This window comes from Scyliorhinus canicula, chromosome 9 (assembly GCF_902713615.1).
Source record: "Scyliorhinus canicula chromosome 9, sScyCan1.1, whole genome shotgun sequence".
In the NCBI taxonomy this organism is placed as follows: Eukaryota; Metazoa; Chordata; class Chondrichthyes; order Carcharhiniformes; family Scyliorhinidae; genus Scyliorhinus; species Scyliorhinus canicula.
The window spans coordinates 116833579-116850024 of NC_052154.1; the positions used below are offsets into that span (position 1 = coordinate 116833579).

Sequence of the window (16446 nt, forward strand, 5' to 3'; positions counted from 1 at the left end):
TTCTCTAGTCACTGCTGCCAGATCCCAACAAGACTCTGCCAACATTTAATTACAGGACCCGTCTCAGTTCATTTCAACAGACAAATGAACTAACTGTAACCAACCTGCAACATTCATTTTAATAATTTCTTTTGCATCCTATGATAGGGTATATGGAGAGTATTAATCAAAGCCACAACTGTACAAGTTTTCACAAAAGGTTATATTTAAGCAATTGAATAATTTGTACTAGACTTTCATTCAATGAAATTGCATTATTTAAATTAACATAAATCATCTGGCAACATAATTAAAAAATTGCGATAGATACATGCACGCATGCTTCACTCAATTACACTTTGGAGCATGAGAGACATCAGCTGAAAATTCCCCCTCAGCCATCAAGGAGCCAGTTTGTCCCACATTCTATTGCACAAGGTCAGGCACAGTATGCTGGCAGACAGGACTCAGGGCTAAATGAAAATTGATTGAAAGGACTTTCCTCAAGCTTCATATTCAAACTGCAGCAATGCAGGAGATGAGGATCTTATCAATTTAAGACAAGATACCTCTGTAACTCATATCTTAATACTCTGTTGCGCTGTCATACAAGTAAAATCTGATTTTAGTGCTTACTGAAAATTCAATATTTTAAGCACTTGATCCATTTCTGAACTGTAACAAGATGCTACACAGGATATTTCTCTTTACTGGCAATGTAACTCCAGCAACAAATTAAATCACAAAAGAGACAAACATTGAAGAACCCCAACCTGTTCTGATGATTCTGGAATAGAACATTAAATTGCACCTAAAGCTCATTTATAAACAAGAGATTATTTGTGATGGCCATAAAGTATTGAACTGCTACCTACCCTTTGCTTCCTTTATAGGAAAGAAGTTTAGTATTTGATGAATCATTGGACTGGTCAACTAACTATACAATTCAAACATAAACACATCCCCTTTTCACCACAAAATGGCAACCATGACCCTTCATCTTGTTTGCTTATCTAATCACTTGCTGTCCCACTGTCAACTTTCAAGATGATAAGCCTCGTAACCAGACAAATGACCGGCAAACATATCGAATTATTTTCCCAACCATTATTTAACATTCTAAAATTGCAGAAATAACCAGTTTAAAGGTTTGATTGACTAATTATATGGAATTGCTAATCCTGAAAATATTAGGCAATAACCAGATTGGATGGATATTTCCTGCAAATACATATCTGGCATCAGTGGATGATGAATCAAATCTGATCAGTCCCAGACAAGTCTACAGAAATTCATAAGAATCAAAAAGCCAGATTACCTTTTACAGTTCATTCTTTGTTGTTAGTACAAGTCCCTCACCTCTCCGCTGATCCCTAAAGGGCAAGTGAAGTCCTGCTATGTGTGTGTTTAGGTCCTCGCGCAAATAAACTATTGCTCTTCAATCAATACGTATAATTTTACAATGGTGCTTGATATCTCCTTTTGTTTAGAATAAAAAGGTTCCTGTTTTACATTATAAAGACCAGATAGTTAGCAGAAAGTATCACAATTTTTCTTCTGCTGGTAGATTTACTTTCCATTCTCAGCTGGTTACATCAAATCAAGGCTCTACCTGCCTATTTGGGGTGAGTGTAAAAGATCTCCTTGCACCATTTCAAAGAAGAGCAGGGAAGTTATTCCAGTGTGCAGTTCATTATTTATTCCTCAATCTACATCACAAAAACATTTCTGGTCATTATCACATTGCTGTTTGTGGGAGTTTCAAATTGCCTGCTACATTTCCTTCATTGCAACAGTCACTACATTTCAAAAGTACTTCATTGGCTGTAAAGCACTTTTGAATGTCTAGTGGTTGTGAAAAGCAGCATATAAATGCAAGCTTTTCTTTGTTTAACTGTTTTGGAGGCAGTATATCTTTCATTAATAGTAGGAATAAAACAACTTGCATTTATACAACTTGCATTTTATACAGCACCTTTAATATAAAATATATCTCAAGAAACCCTTTACAGCGGAAAAACGAACATCAAGATATGGCAGGATCTAAAGGGTGGGCAGCAGGAGGGCAAATGGAAATTTTGATGTCAGGAGCCCTTTGACAATGTAAAGAGGGAGAACCAAAGTGGATTTAATGAGGAGCCTCAAACAGCAAGGGATTGTAGGTGGGCAAGAGTGGAAATCATATGCATAAATTAATTAGATACCGACAAGACTTTCAGGGTGGGTTGAAGTTAATGGAATGTGGAGGATAAGGACAAGAAATAGTCTTGAGATAATTAAAAAAGTGTATAGACTTCCGGTGGCGGCCAAAGAAGTTACACATTTGGTGGTTCCCAATCGATGTGGAATTTTCAGATCCTGCTCCACCCGAATTGAGGGGTGTTTGCTAGTGAATGGTGTATAAGCATTGAATACTCATCTGGTGGGGCCGGTTTATGGCTTATCGGACGATGAGTGCGACAAAGAACAGGCAGCAGCTTGGCCGTGAGAATAGTCGAGGTGCAACACAGAATAAGATGACAGCAGGCGCTGGGACATGGTTGCTCACCCAGTGGTCTGCAGATCAACTCGTGAACATTTTGAACAACAAGCAACAAGTTCCCGCAGCAGAGGAAAGAGGCCTCACAGGATCTGGCTAAGGTGACGATTCAGAGACTGGGGCAGAGGCTGGAGGTGCAGGGCCCAGCACTTCCAGAAGGTGGAGGAGTCGATTTTTGGGGGGGGGGGGGGGAGACAACAATCGGCTAGCCTCGCTGGAGGAGGAGATGATGCTGGTGGCAAACAGAGAAAAGAGTTGAGGGAGATGGTGGAGAACCTTGAGAATCGCTCCTAGAGCCAGAATCGCCCATAAAATGGGGATGCCCGCGAGGGTCGAAGGAATGCAGGGCACTAGTTGATGGGGGAGGGGATCTTTGACCGTCCCCTCAGGCTGGTTGAGCACATGGAATTTATGGGGGCTGAAGAAGCCGATTAAACGGTCGTGTGTTTTCGCACACTTAAGGAATTTGAAGGCAGGGGTGGCACGGCGGCACAGTGGTTAGCACAGTTACCTCATGGCACTGAGGACCCGGGTTCAATCCCAGCCCCAGGTCACTGTCGATGTGGAGTTTGCACATTCTCACCATGTCTGCATGGGTCTCACCCCCACAACCCAAATATGTGCAGGGTAGATGGATTGGCCACATTAAATTGCCCCTCAATTTTAAAAAAATGAATTTGAGGGCAGGCATCGTGTTTCTTCAGGAGACACACCTGAAGCTGGGGGCATCAGATGAAGCTGGGGGCATCAGATGAAGCTGGGGGCATCAGATGAAGCTGGGGGCATCAGATGAAGCTGGGGGCATCAGATGAAGCTGGGGGCATCAGATGAAGCTGGGGGCATCAGATGAAGCTGGGGGCATCAGATGAAGCTGGGGGCATCAGATGAAGCTGGGGGCATCAGATGAAGCTGGGGGCATCAGATGAAGCTGGGGGCATCAGATGAAGCTGGGGGCATCAGATGAAGCTGGGGGCATCAGATGAAGCTGGGGGCATCAGATGAAGCTGGGGGCATCAGATGAAGCTGGGGGCATCAGATGAAGCTGGGGGCATCAGATGAAGCTGGGGGCATCAGATGAAGCTGGGGGCATCAGATGAAGCTGACAAAGGGGTGGGTGGGGCAGGTGTTTCACTCAGGGCTGCACATGAAGACGAGGGAGGGTGGCAGTGCTGGTCAACAAGAGAGTGGCCTTTGAGGTTGGTAGTGTCGTGGGGGGGGCCAAGCATGTTAGGAACGCCGGTGGTGCAACTGAACATTTGTGCCCCAAACTGGGATGACATCGGTTTTTTGAAGGTTTGCTGAGTATGGGGGGAGATTTCAATACGGTTCTGGATCCTAGGTTAGACCGGTCATGCCTAATGTCCCTGAATGTTTCGGCTGTGGTGAAAGTGTTGATGGGGTTTATGAAACGTATGGGAGGGGCGGACCCATAGAGGTTTGGGAGACCGAGGAAAGGAGTTTTCATATTTTTCGCATGTGCACCGGGTGTACTCCTGGATAGATCTCTTTAAACTGTATACGGTGCTGTTGGCAGGGTGGTTGGTTCTGAGAATTTGGCGATTGTGGTTCTGGACCACGCAACGCACTGGATAAATTTGCGGGTAGTGAAGGGGGAGGCCCAGCGGCCGCAGTGGAGGCTGGATATGGGACTGCTGGTGGACAAGGGAGTCTGTGAGAGGGTGAGGGCGGCCATTCAAAATTACATGGAGCTGAATAACACAGCAGAAGTCACAGCCTCCACACTGTGGGGAGAATTTATTTTGATTCGGGCACATTGGGAGAGAGTGAAGCGGGAGAAGAAGGTTGAGGTTAGTTGAGGGCATCCTGAGGGTGGACCAAAGATATACAGTGGTGCCAGAGGAAGTGTTGCTAAAGGAGAGACAGGGACTCCAGATGGAATTTGGGCTGATGGTCACGGGAAAGGCGGTGGGGAAGCTGCGGAGGGCGAGAGGGATGGACTTTGAGTATGGGGAAAAGGAAAGCAGGATGTTGGCGGATCAGTTGAGGAAGCAGACAGCAAGAGAGAGATTGGACGGATGAGGGATGAGAAAGGCAAGATAATATCGGAACCAGAGAGAGTGAATGGAGTCTTTGAGGCCTTCTATAGAAGACTGTATGAATCAGAGTCTCTGACCGGGGAGGAGTGTATGAGGCGATTCTTGGATGGGCTAGAGTTCCCAAGAGTGGAGGAGAAGGTGGTGATGGGTTTGGGGGCCCCAATCGGTTTGAGGGAGGTGATGGGCAGAGTGGGTTGAAATGCAAAAATTAAAATCGCTTATTGTCACAAGTAGGCTTCAATAAAGTTACTGTGAAAAGCCCCTAGTCACCACATTCCGGCACTTGTTCAGGGAGGCTGGTACAGGAATTGAACCGTGCTGCTGGCCTGCCTTATCTGCTTTCAAAGCCAGCTATTTAGCCAAGTGTGCTTAATGCAGGTGAGGAAGGCACTGGGTCTAGATGGGTTTCCAGCCGAGTCGCCAAGACGTTTGGGTCAGAGGTGGGGGGCCTCAACCCATGTTGTTGCAGGCGTCCATATCACTGATTGTGTAGAACGACAATGACCCGGAGCAGTGTGGGCCATACCATCCGATTTTACTGTTAAATGTGTTGGCAAAGATGTTGGTGTCGCGGGTAGAGGATTGTGCGTCAGGGGTGATAGGAGACGATGAAACAGGATTCGTGAAGGGGCAGCAGATGTCGGCAAATATATGCAGGCTGCTCAATGTTATTATGATGCCCTCCAAGGGGAAGGAATTGAAAGTAGTGGTGGCTATGGATGAGGAGAAGGCGTTTGCCCGGGCCGAACACATCTGTTGGAGGAGTTGGTTTGGCTCGTGTAGAGGTTTGTGGGTTGGATTCGGCTGTTGCATAAGGTGCAGAAGACTAGTGTTTGGATGAATCGGATCAGGACGTTGAGAGGGTGCAGGGGGATTGAGCGGGAAGGGGTTGAACACAGGGTCTCTTTGAATGCAGACAAGCTCCTGTTGAACATTTCGACCTCCACTCTAGTAGAATTCACCGCCGTGCAATCAGAGAGGCAAAAGCCCCCAGTGCTGCAGGTTGTTGTCTGAGGGTGACATTGGGGAGGGAAGAGCAGAAAATATGTAAGGAGAGCTGATAGATAGGGAGGGCTTCCCTGCAGAGGTCAGACACAATTGGGAGGTGTTGGGGGTAGAGTGAGGACCGGGTCTGGAGGAAAGCCCTGCAGTGGGTGGATGCTTCCCCGTCGTTTGCGAGGTTAAGCCTCATCCAAATTCAGGTGGTGCACAGAGCCCACATGACGGTCTTGAGGATGAGCCGGTTCTTTGCGGGGGGTGGAGGATAGGTGTGAGCGGGGGTAGGCGTACCATGTGCATATGTTTTGGCCATGTCCGAGGTTGGGGGTGTTCTGAAAGGGGTTTTTGGATACAATATCCAAAATTCTGGTCGTTGGGGTGGCTCCGAGTCCAGAGGTGGCGATATTCAGTGTCGGAAGATCCGGGGATTCAGGTGGGAAGAGAGGACAGGTCTTGGCCTTATCCTCCCTGAAAGCCCGGAGACGGATTCTGTTGAGTTGGCGGAACTCGGAGGTGCCAGAGGGGAAAATGTTTGCACCTGGAAATAGTCAAGTTCGTCATTCGTGGAGTGGAAGAGTGGTTCACATTTGGAACGCTGTCAGTACTGAATTGAAGCACCGCAGAGTGTATCTTGACCTCGGGAGAAAATGTGACTTTCATTGTACTTTCCTGATATGACAATTTGAAATGGTTTGTCATGCTTTTCTTTTTCATATTTTGTGAGTAAAGTATATTGATACCAGAAAAAGGTAGCTGAATACCATAGGGGCTAAAGAAATACCAGCAGGCAACCCCGGCACCTCGAGACAGAGCTGACTGTGGCACACGAAATGTGGGGACCTACTGGTTGTATTGAAATGGATAGGATTGGAACAAGTGAAGTGCGGGTGACAGAACTGTAGAGGTGGATGGTCAAATGTCTTGAAAACGTAGAGGAGGTCGAAAGAGATATTATATCAGGCACACCACATTAAAGTTCCGACGTTCATTCGGACCATCTCAGTGCTGTGGCAGGATGAGGGAACACAACAGAAGGGATTCAAGCTGTGTGTTGTGAGAGAGATGATGATACAGGTGGGATCTTCAAAGGGAGGTGTGCATGGGGCCATCAACAATGTAAACAAGCAAAGGAACAAAGAAAAATAATTTTGAGTGGTCAGAGATTGAGATTCAATCAAGGGAGGAAGAGGTGGAGTCGTGAGTCGGGAAAAAAAAATGAGGGAGAAACCTCAGTGACAATGAATCAGGATAACTGATGAATTGAGATTGACACCTGGCCTTAGAACAGGTTCTCGACTGCCAGACTGTCACCTCAGAAATTGCTTTCATATTTCCCTCGTCAGGTTCATTTAAATTTGCAGATCTAGATCTTGTCCAGTGAGGGAGAGATCCCGATTGCACCAGGCAGAATGGGTCAGGTGACTCGTGATCGGCATCGAGCTCAATTTGGGGCTCTCACGCGATTCAACGTTATGCTCGGCTCCATGCGGCGGGCGCAAAGGGATTACTGAATCGCACCCATAGTGCTCTGAATGAAATTCTGTTCTGTTTATCACATGCAAGTTAGGTGGATTGGCCATATTAATTGTCCCTTATTGTCCAAAAGATGTGGTTAGGTGGGGTCACAGAGATATAGGGCAGGGAATTGTGCCTAGATAGGGTGCTCTTTCAGAGGGTGCAGACTCGATGGGCCGAATGGCCTCCTTCTGCACTGAAGGAATTCTCTGGTGGTAATCTCCTCCGTTCTGCCCTCCGTTAACCAGAGGTCATCCACAATTCGACCACCTGTGTCCCAACTCACACCAAGTTTCATCCACACTTCACCCCTATGCTGGCTGATCCACATTCACTCTTGGTTAAGCATTGCTGATTTTAAAAATTCTCTTCATTTTCAAATTCTCAACTTCATTTTCAAACCCCTCCTTTGCCTTGCCCCTTCACTATCTCTAATCTCCTGCACCGTTCGGAGAGAGGTCAATAACCAGATGGCGAAGATTTCAACTCCGTGGTAGAAGGATTAGAGGGGAGTTGAGTATTTCTTTCACCCACAGGGTGGTGGGGGATGGAATCTAATACCTGAAAGTGGTCGGGTGGAAAATAAGTGTTGGTGGTAGAGGCAGAAATTTTCATCGCAATTAAAAAATACTTGGACATCGACACTGATGGTAGGGATGTTTGAGGAGGCGATAGGGGAGGGGGTGTTGCCACAGACTTTGAGGCAGGCATCAATCTCCAAGTTGCTCAAGAAGGATAAGGATCCAACAGAGTGTGGGTCGTATAGGCCCATGTCACTCTTGAATGTGGATGCTAAGGTACTGGCGAAGATGTTAGCGGGTAGGTTAAGAGAAATGCTTCCCGAAAGTGACAGGGGAAGATCAGATGGGGTTTGTAAGAGGGAGGCAGCTTTTTTCAAACATTAGGAGGGTTCTGAATGTCGTCATGGCACTGGCAGAGGGGAGGGGATCAGAGGTAATAGTGGCATTGAACAGCGAGGTGGTTGACTGGATAGAGGGGAGGTATTTGATGGTGGTTATAAGCAGTTTGGGATTGGGCTACGATTTCTGTAAAATTACTTTACAGGAGCCGAGGCCGAGTGTCTGCACTAATAACATGAATTCTGAGTATTTTGCTCTGCATCGAGGGACCAGGCAGGGGTGTCATATGCCCCCCCCCCCGTTATTTGTGCTTGCGATCAAGCCTTTGGCTATCGCGTTGAGAGATTCGGGGGAGTGAGCATAGGGTGCTACTGTATGCATCAGAACTGAGTGCGTCGAATGGTGGTATATTGGAGCTGCTTCGAATGTCTGGGTCTTTCTCGGGGTATAAGCAAAATTTAGACAGAAGCGAATATTTTGTGGTGTCCAGGCCTGGGGTGTGAGCAGGGGTGGGGAGGCTGCCATTCCGTAGGGCGGTAACCCACTTTAGATACCTGGGGTGCAGGTGGCACGAAACTGGTGGGGGGAGCTCCGGAGATATAACATTACTACTTTGGTGGGGAGGGTGAAAGCGGATTTGGCAAGATGGGATTGTCTTCCTCTATCGCTGGCAGGTTGGGTGCGGGCAATTAAGATGAATGTACTGTCACGATTTTTGATTATTTTTCAGTGCCTGCCGATCTTTTTATCAAAGGCAATCTTTAAGGAAGTAGAAAAGATGATTACCTTGTTTATTTGGGGGGGAGGGGGGGGGGGGGGGTAAGGTGGCTAGAATTAAGAAGGTGCTGTTCCAGAGAGGACAGCAGTTAGCGGGGTTTGGTCTCCCAAATTTATTGTATTATTACTGGGCGGCGAATTCCAAGGTGAGGGGCGGGGTTAGGGGGGGGGGGGGGGGGGGGGGGACGACTCCCAGTGGGTTAGAATGAAGGAGAGTCTATGCAGGGGGACGGGGTTGAGGGTGTTGGCAACAGAGCCGCTCCCGATGGCCTCAGGGAAATACTCAGAGTCTGGTGGTAGTGGCGACCCTCAAGATCTGAAGGCAAACCCCTGAACTGAACTTCTCAAGGCGAACTTAATCTTTTCCTGCCTTAGAAACCCTGCCACGTCACTAACCTACACTCCTGACTTTGGAGTCTCCGAGTCCCTCCATCCCAGCAAAATCCGTTTCCGGGCCACCAGGGAGGCAATGGCCAAGACATAGGCTTTTTTCCCCCCCTGGGCCCCTGCATCCTCCGATAGCCCAAATATTGCCATTTCTGGACTCTGAATCACCCTCCCTTCCAGGACCTCTGTCATGATGTCCGCAAATCCCTGCCAAAATCCCCTCACCTTCGGACATGCCCAGAACATGTGTATGTGGTTCGCCAGGTTACCCCCACAACACCCGCACCTATTGGGGCAGCAGGGTAGCATGGTGGTTAGCATAAATGCTTCACAGCTCCAGGGTCCCAGATTCGATTCCCGGTTGGGTCACTGTCTGTGTGGAGTCTGCACGTCCTCCCCGTGTGTGCGTGGGTTTCCTCGGGGTGCTCCGGTTTCCTCCCACAGTCCAAAGATGTGCGGGTTAGGTGGATTGGCCATGCTAAATTGCCCGTAGTGTCCTAATAAAAGTAAGGTTAAGGGGGGGGTTGTTGGGTTACGGGTATAGGGTGGATACGTGGGTTTGAGTAGGGTGATCATGGCTCGGCACAACATTGAGGGCCGAAGGGCCTGTTCTGTGCTGTACTGTTCTATGTTCTATGTTCTATCCTCCACCTCCTCAAAACTACTCATCCGGGCCACAGTCATATGAGCCCTATGAACCACCTTGAACTGGATAAGGCTAAGCCTGGCACACGACGAGGATGAATTGACTCTCTTCTCAAGGTCTTTTCCCATAGTCCGACTTCCAACTCCCCTCCCAGCTCATACTTCCTCTTCACCTCCCCCGAGAGGGACACCTTCCCACTCCATCAACTCCTTGTATATCGCCGAAACCCTCCCCTCCCCAATCCCCGTTTCTGACATCACCTTATCCTGTAGTCCCCGTAGGGGAGAGGAGAGGAAAGCTTGGAACCTGCCTCCGGGCAAAGTACCGTACCTGCGGGTACCGAAACCCGTTCCCATCCGGCAACTCAAACTCCTCCTCTAATGCCTCCAGGCTCATGAAATCCTCATCAATGAAGAGAGCCTCAAATCTCTCAATCCCTGCCCGCTGCCACCTCCTAAAGCTCCGTCCAGTCCCTCCGGAACAAACAGGTGATTATCACAGATTGATGACCAATCTCATCTGCTGTCTCCATTATTCCCACACCCTCAGGGCTGCCACCATCACCTGGCTTGTGGAGTACCGAGCCGGCGAGAACGGCAGGGGCACCGTCAATAAAGCCTCCAAACTTGTACCCTTGCAAGATGCCGCCTTCACTCGCTCCCACACAGACCCCTCCCCACTTCCTAGCCATCAATATGTTGGCTACCCAGTAATAGTTAATAAAATTCGGAAGGGCCAAGCCTCCCTCCCCGCGCCCCCATTCCAAAAGTATCTTCTTCACCCTCAGGGTCTTACCAGCCCATACAAAACCCGAGATTGACGCGTTCATCTTCCTGAAAAAAGCTTTAGAGATAAAAATTGGAAGACATTGAAAAACAAACAGCAACCTCGGGAGAACTGTCATCTTCCCCGCCCATGATAACGGGAGAATGCCCCACCTCCGGAAGTCTCCTTTCATTTGCTCAACCACCCTGCCCAGATATAACTTCCCGAGCCACCTGGCTCCCCAGGTACCTAAAGCTCTTTCCCACCAATTTAAACGGTAACTCCCTCAGTCTACTCTCCTGCCCCCGTGTCTGGATCACGAACACCTCGCTCTTAGCCATATTTAACTTGTAGCCTGAGAACCAACCAAATTCTTCCAATATCTCCATAATACCAGGCAACCCCCCCAACAGGTCTGTTATGAAAAGGAGCAAATTGTCCATGTAGAGCGAGACCCTATGCTCATCCACCCCTCTCACTATTCCCCGCCAGACATTCGATGATCTAAGGGCCATTGCCAAGGGCTCTATGGCCATGGCAAACAGTAGTGGGGAGAGCAGACATTCCTGTCTTGTCCCCCGACACAAACTTAAGTATCTTGACCAGACCAGTTGGTCCTTACATTTGCCACTGGTGCCTGGTGTAGCAACCGGAACCAATCCACAAATCCCTGATCAAACCCAAACCTTCCTAGGATATGCTACAAGTACTTCCACGATCAAAGGCCTGTTCTACATCCATGGCTACTACCACTTCTACCTCACACCCCTCCGCTGGCAACATTATAACATTTAGGAGTCGTCTAATGTTGCATGTCAAGTGCTGTCCCTTCACAAATCCTGTCTGGTCCTCCCCTATTACTTCCGGCACAGTCCTCTTTTTGTGTAGACAAGATCTATGCCAGCAACCGCATCAACATTCAAAAGAGAGATCGGCCGGTATGATCCACAGCTCTCTGGATCCTTATCCCGCTTCAAAATAAAGGAAAGTCGAAGCCTGCGATAGAGTTGGGGGGGAGCACCCCGGACTCATTAAAAACCTTTACCAGGAGCGGCCCCAGCAACCCAGAGAACCTTTTGTAAAACACGATCAGGTATCCATCAGGTCCCGGAGCCTTACCCAATTGCATCGCTCCCAGTCCGTCTAACACCTCCCCAAGCCCGATTGGACCTCCCAAGCCTTCCATCAGCTCCTCGTCTACCCTCGGGAACTCCAACCCCCTTGCCTGACCTCGGGAACTCCAACCCCCTCCTCCAGCCCCCTCCCCCCACCCACCCCCCCCCCACTCACCCCCCCCTCCCATACACCACTGCAGAGATCTCACCCTTATAAATAATCTTTATATATCCCCGAATGGCCTCCCTCACTCGCTCACACCTCATCCTCCGCTAGCAGCCGTGCATCTAATATCCATTGCAGCCGCTGGGCCTTTCCTTTGCTCACTTGCGGGTTTACCCAGTGTGGGGCATGGTATGACACCACAATTGCTGAGCATTCAGTATCCACCACCTCCGCCAGCAGCGTTTTGTCCAACACGAAGAAGTCTATCCTGGAATACACCTTTTGCACATGGGAGTAGAATGAAAACTCCTTGCTCCTTGGCTTCCCGAATCTCCACGGATCCATCCCTCCCATGCGCTCCATAAACCCCCGCAGCACTCCTGCCATTGCTGACACCTTTCCAGACCTGGGAGTCGACAGGTCCGGTCTCGGATCCAGGACCATGTTGAAATCCCCCCCCCCCAATAATCAATCAGTGCAAGTCCAGGTCCGGAATCTTCCCTAGTACCCTCCTAACAAACTCGACATCATCCCGGTTTGGGCACATATCTTTACCAGCACCACAGCCATTCCCTCCAGCTTCCTGCTGACCATAATAAATCTACCCCTGGGTATGCCTCTATCTTCTCCACCTCGAATGCCACCTTTCTGTTGACCAGAATTGCCAACCCCCTTGTTTTAAAGTCCAAACCCGAGTGAAAAAACTGCACAACCCATCCCTTCCTCAGTCTAACTTGGTCTCCCAACTTCAAGTGCATCGCCTGCAACATCGCCACGACCGCCTTCAGTTGCCTCAAGTGTGTGAACACATGGGCTCTTTTGACCGGCCCATTCAGTTCAAGAATGTTCCATGTGACCAACCTGTTCCGGGGACACCCTAACCCCCTTCCCCTGTCGATCAGCCATATCCTCTCCTAGACCAGCCCTTGGCCCATGCCCCACACCTCACCTGGCCCGCCCTCCAGCAACTATCATCATCAACTCTTCTCCTCCACCACCTTAAAAGTCCTCTCCCAGTCAGCAGTCTAACCCCCCACGATCACCTGACCCAGGTGGTCATAGCTCAGTTCCCCACAGTCAAAGCTCAAGGTCTTCATTCTCCCATCAGCATATTGTCTTTAAAAAATCCACCACGTCCTCTGGCGAGCAATACCCTGCGAGTCAAACTTCGGTCCACTTTAATGGTATGTTGCAAGTGAGGAATGAGATGGGAGAGGGGGAATTTAATTTCTGAATTCCCCAAATTGAAACTTTCATTCCCAAATGTGACTCTCAAAATGTTTTTGGTGTAAATTTATAATCCTGAGAACGCAAGGATTTTGTGCAAGTTGGGGAGGGCGGTGGGAGGCAGGTTGGGGAGGGCGGTGGGAGGCAGGTTGGGGAGGGCGGTGGGAGGCAGGTTGGGGAGCGCGGTGGGAGGCAGGTTGGGGTGGGCGGTGGGAGGCAGGTTGGGGTGGGCGGTGGGAGGCAGGTTGGGGTGGGCGGTGGGAGGCAGGTTGGGGTGGGCGGTGGGAGGCAGGTTGGGGTGTTTGCAGATGATACATCTGTTGTGGGCCTTATCTCAAACAACGACGAATCAGATTACAGGAGGGAGATAAATCACTTGGTTGCATGGTGTACCAAAAACAACCTCTCTCCAAATGTCGCAAAGACCAAGGAACTGATCATTGACTTCAGGAAGCGTAGCACGACACACACTCGCGTCTGCATCAATGGCTCCGAAGTGGGGATGGTTGATAGCTTTAAGTCCCTGGGGGTCACCATCACCAACAGTCTGTCCTGGTCCACTCACGTTGATGCAACAGTCAAGAAAGCCCAACAACATCTCTACTTCCTACGGAAGCTAAAGAAATTTGGCATGTCTGTATCGACTCTAATAAACATCTACAGACGTGCGATAGAGAGCATCCTATCTGGCTGCATCACAGCCTGGTATGGCAACAGCTCGGTGCAAGATCGCAAGAAACTACAGTATGGGAAGTGGGAAGGAGGGCAGTGGGAAGCAGGTTGGGGGGGGCAGTGGGAAGCAGGTTGGGGGGGGGGGGGGGGGCAGTGGGAAGCAGGTTGGGGGGGGTGCAGTGGGAAGCAGGTTGGGGGGGGCAGTGGGAAGCAGGTTGGGGGGGGCAGTGGGAAGCAGGTTGGGGGGGGCAGTGGGAAGCAGGTTGGGGGGGGCAGTGGGAAGCAGGTTGGGGGGGGCAGTGGGAAGCAGGTTGGGGGGGCAGTGGGAAGCAGGTTGGGGGGGCAGTGGGAAGCAGGTTGGGGGGGGCAGTGGGAAGCAGGTTGGGGGGGGCAGTGGGAAGCAGGTTGGGGGGGGCAGTGGGAAGCAGGTTGGGGGGGGCAGTGGGAAGCAGGTTGGGGGGGGCAGTGGGAAGCAGGTTGGGGGGGGGCAGTGGGAAGCAGGTTGGGGGGGGCAGTGGGAAGCAAGTTGGGGGGGCAGTGGGAAGCAGGTTGGGGGGGGGCAGTGGGAAGCAGGTTGGGGGGGGGCAGTGGGAAGCAGGTTGGGGGGGGCAGTGGGAAGCAGGTGGGGGGGCAGTGGGAAGCAGGTGGGGGGGGCGGTGGGAAGCAGGTGGGGGGGGCAGTGGGAAGCAGGTGGGGGGGGCAGTGGGAAGCAGGTGGGGGGGGCAGTGGGAAGCAGGTGGGGGGGGGCAGTGGGAAGCAGGTGGGGGGGGCAGTGGGAAGCAGGTGGGGGGGGCAGTGGGAAGCAGGTGGGGGGGGGCAGTGGGAAGCAGGTGGGGGGGGGCAGTGGGAAGCAGGTGGGGGGGCAGTGGGAAGCAGGTGGGGGGGGCAGTGGGAAGCAGGTGGGGGGGGCAGTGGGAAGCAGGTGGTGGGGGGCAGTGGGAAGCAGGTGGGGGGGCAGTGGGAAGCAGGTGGGGGGGCAGTGGGAAGCAGGTGGGGGGGCAGTGGGAAGCAGGTTTGGGGGGCAGTGGGAAGCAGGTTTGGGGGGCAGTGGGAAGCAGGTTTGGGGGGCAGTGGGAAGCAGGTTTGGGGGGCAGTGGGAAGCAGGTTTGGGGGGCAGTGGGAAGCAGGTTTGGGGGGCAGTGGGAAGCAGGTTTGGGGGGCAGTGGGAAGCAGGTTTGGGGGGTAGTGGGAAGCAGGTTGGGGGGGGTAGTGGGAAGCAGGTTGGGGGGGGTAGTGGGAAGCAGGTTGGGGGGGGTAGTGGGGCCGCGTTTGCTGCCCGGACCGGTCTGCCCGTGTGGTGCTGCGCAGGGTCACAGGACTCCCGTCTACAGCTGGACCATTCCGCGCGCCAGGCCCAGACACAGAGAGCGCGAGCCTCCAGGAGGCTCGGGCCTACCGTCCACAGCTCCTGCTTCCCGCCCCAGCACACACCTCCCAGCTTTACTCACGTCAACCCGCGACGGCCGGGGTTCCGAGGATCGGTTGTTTCTTTGTTGGGTGTTGTTTGTTTGTTTGTTTTGTTGAGTATGTATATTTGTTTAGTGTCTGTGTTGGGGGGAGAGGCATTTCCCTTCCCCTCCCCCCACCCCTCTCCTACCACCAAGCAGCGGATCCAGAGAGACCACAGACAGGAGCAATCGAGCGGGGAGCGTCAGCCAGCATCACAGAGCCAGGCCGGAGCAATCCACATCAGAGTGCCAGCTGCGCATCTCGCAACACGTCAGTAAGACAGACAGCAGCAAACGATCGACGAGGGCACCGATCTGCTAGGAACACCACCAGCTGATGCAGCAGTTCACCATTCACTTCGTTCTTTCATCTCACACACCAGCAATGCTCAACAGCCTCCACTTGGCAACCCAAACGTTTAAATGCACTTACCTTTCATATGAGCAGGGGGTATCCTAAGACAGCATTCCTTCCCCAAATAGTACTGCAAACAAAACAAGATATGGTCAGTCGTTTGCTTGTGAGGAATCTTAAACTAAGGGGAATATTTTCAGAATAATGGTGTCGCTCATTTAAGACTTTGGATTTTTCTAACCCCCTAGAGTGTTGTGGAGGCTGGGTCATTGAATACTTTCAAAAGGCTGAGATAGACAGATTCTTCAATCAAATTGCAGTCGAGGGACATGGGAAGCAAGCAGGAAGGTGGAGTTAACAATGAAATCAGATTATTGAATGGCAGAGCAGGGTCAGCAGGCCACATGGCCTAATCCTGTTCCCGTTGCCACTTGTTATGTTGCATCTTAATACAAGGCAAGGATGTAATGACCTGAAATACAAGAATTTCTTTGCAGATGACCGCTCACCTGACGACAATTCTTCTGGACTGGAGCGGCACAATGATTAGCACTGTTGCTTCACAACACCAGGGACCTGGAATTGATTCCGGCCTTGGGTGACTGTGGAGTTTGCACGTTCTTCCCGTGAATGCATAGATTTCCTCCGGGTGCTCCGGTTTCCTCCCACGGTCCAAATATATTCATGTTAGGTGGATTAGCCACGACTGATGCACGGGGATAGGGTGGGGCAGTGGGCCTAGGGAGAGTGTTCTTTCAGAGGGTCGTGCAGACTCTATGGGCTGAATGGCCTCCTTCTGCACTGCAGAGATTCTATGAAACGTTAATTCTGTATCTATCTCCACAAATGCTGCCAGAGCTATTGCGTTTTTCTAGCATTTTCTGTTTTTATTTCAGATTTACAAGATCCACAGTATTTTGCTTTTGATTTTCTTTGATT

At 50.7% G+C, this 16446-nt stretch overlaps 1 protein-coding gene across 1 annotated transcript in view; it reads right to left on the reverse strand.

Annotated features, from left to right (window-relative positions):
• The window catches only part of LOC119971629 (activating molecule in BECN1-regulated autophagy protein 1-like), a 520908-nt gene extending 505570 nt beyond the window's left edge, over nucleotides 1-15338 (reverse strand). The window contains 1 exon segment of the mRNA XM_038807450.1: nucleotides 15136-15338. The gene's annotated coding sequence lies outside the window, so the exon portion shown is untranslated.
• Between the last annotated feature and the right edge of the window lie 1108 nt (nucleotides 15339-16446).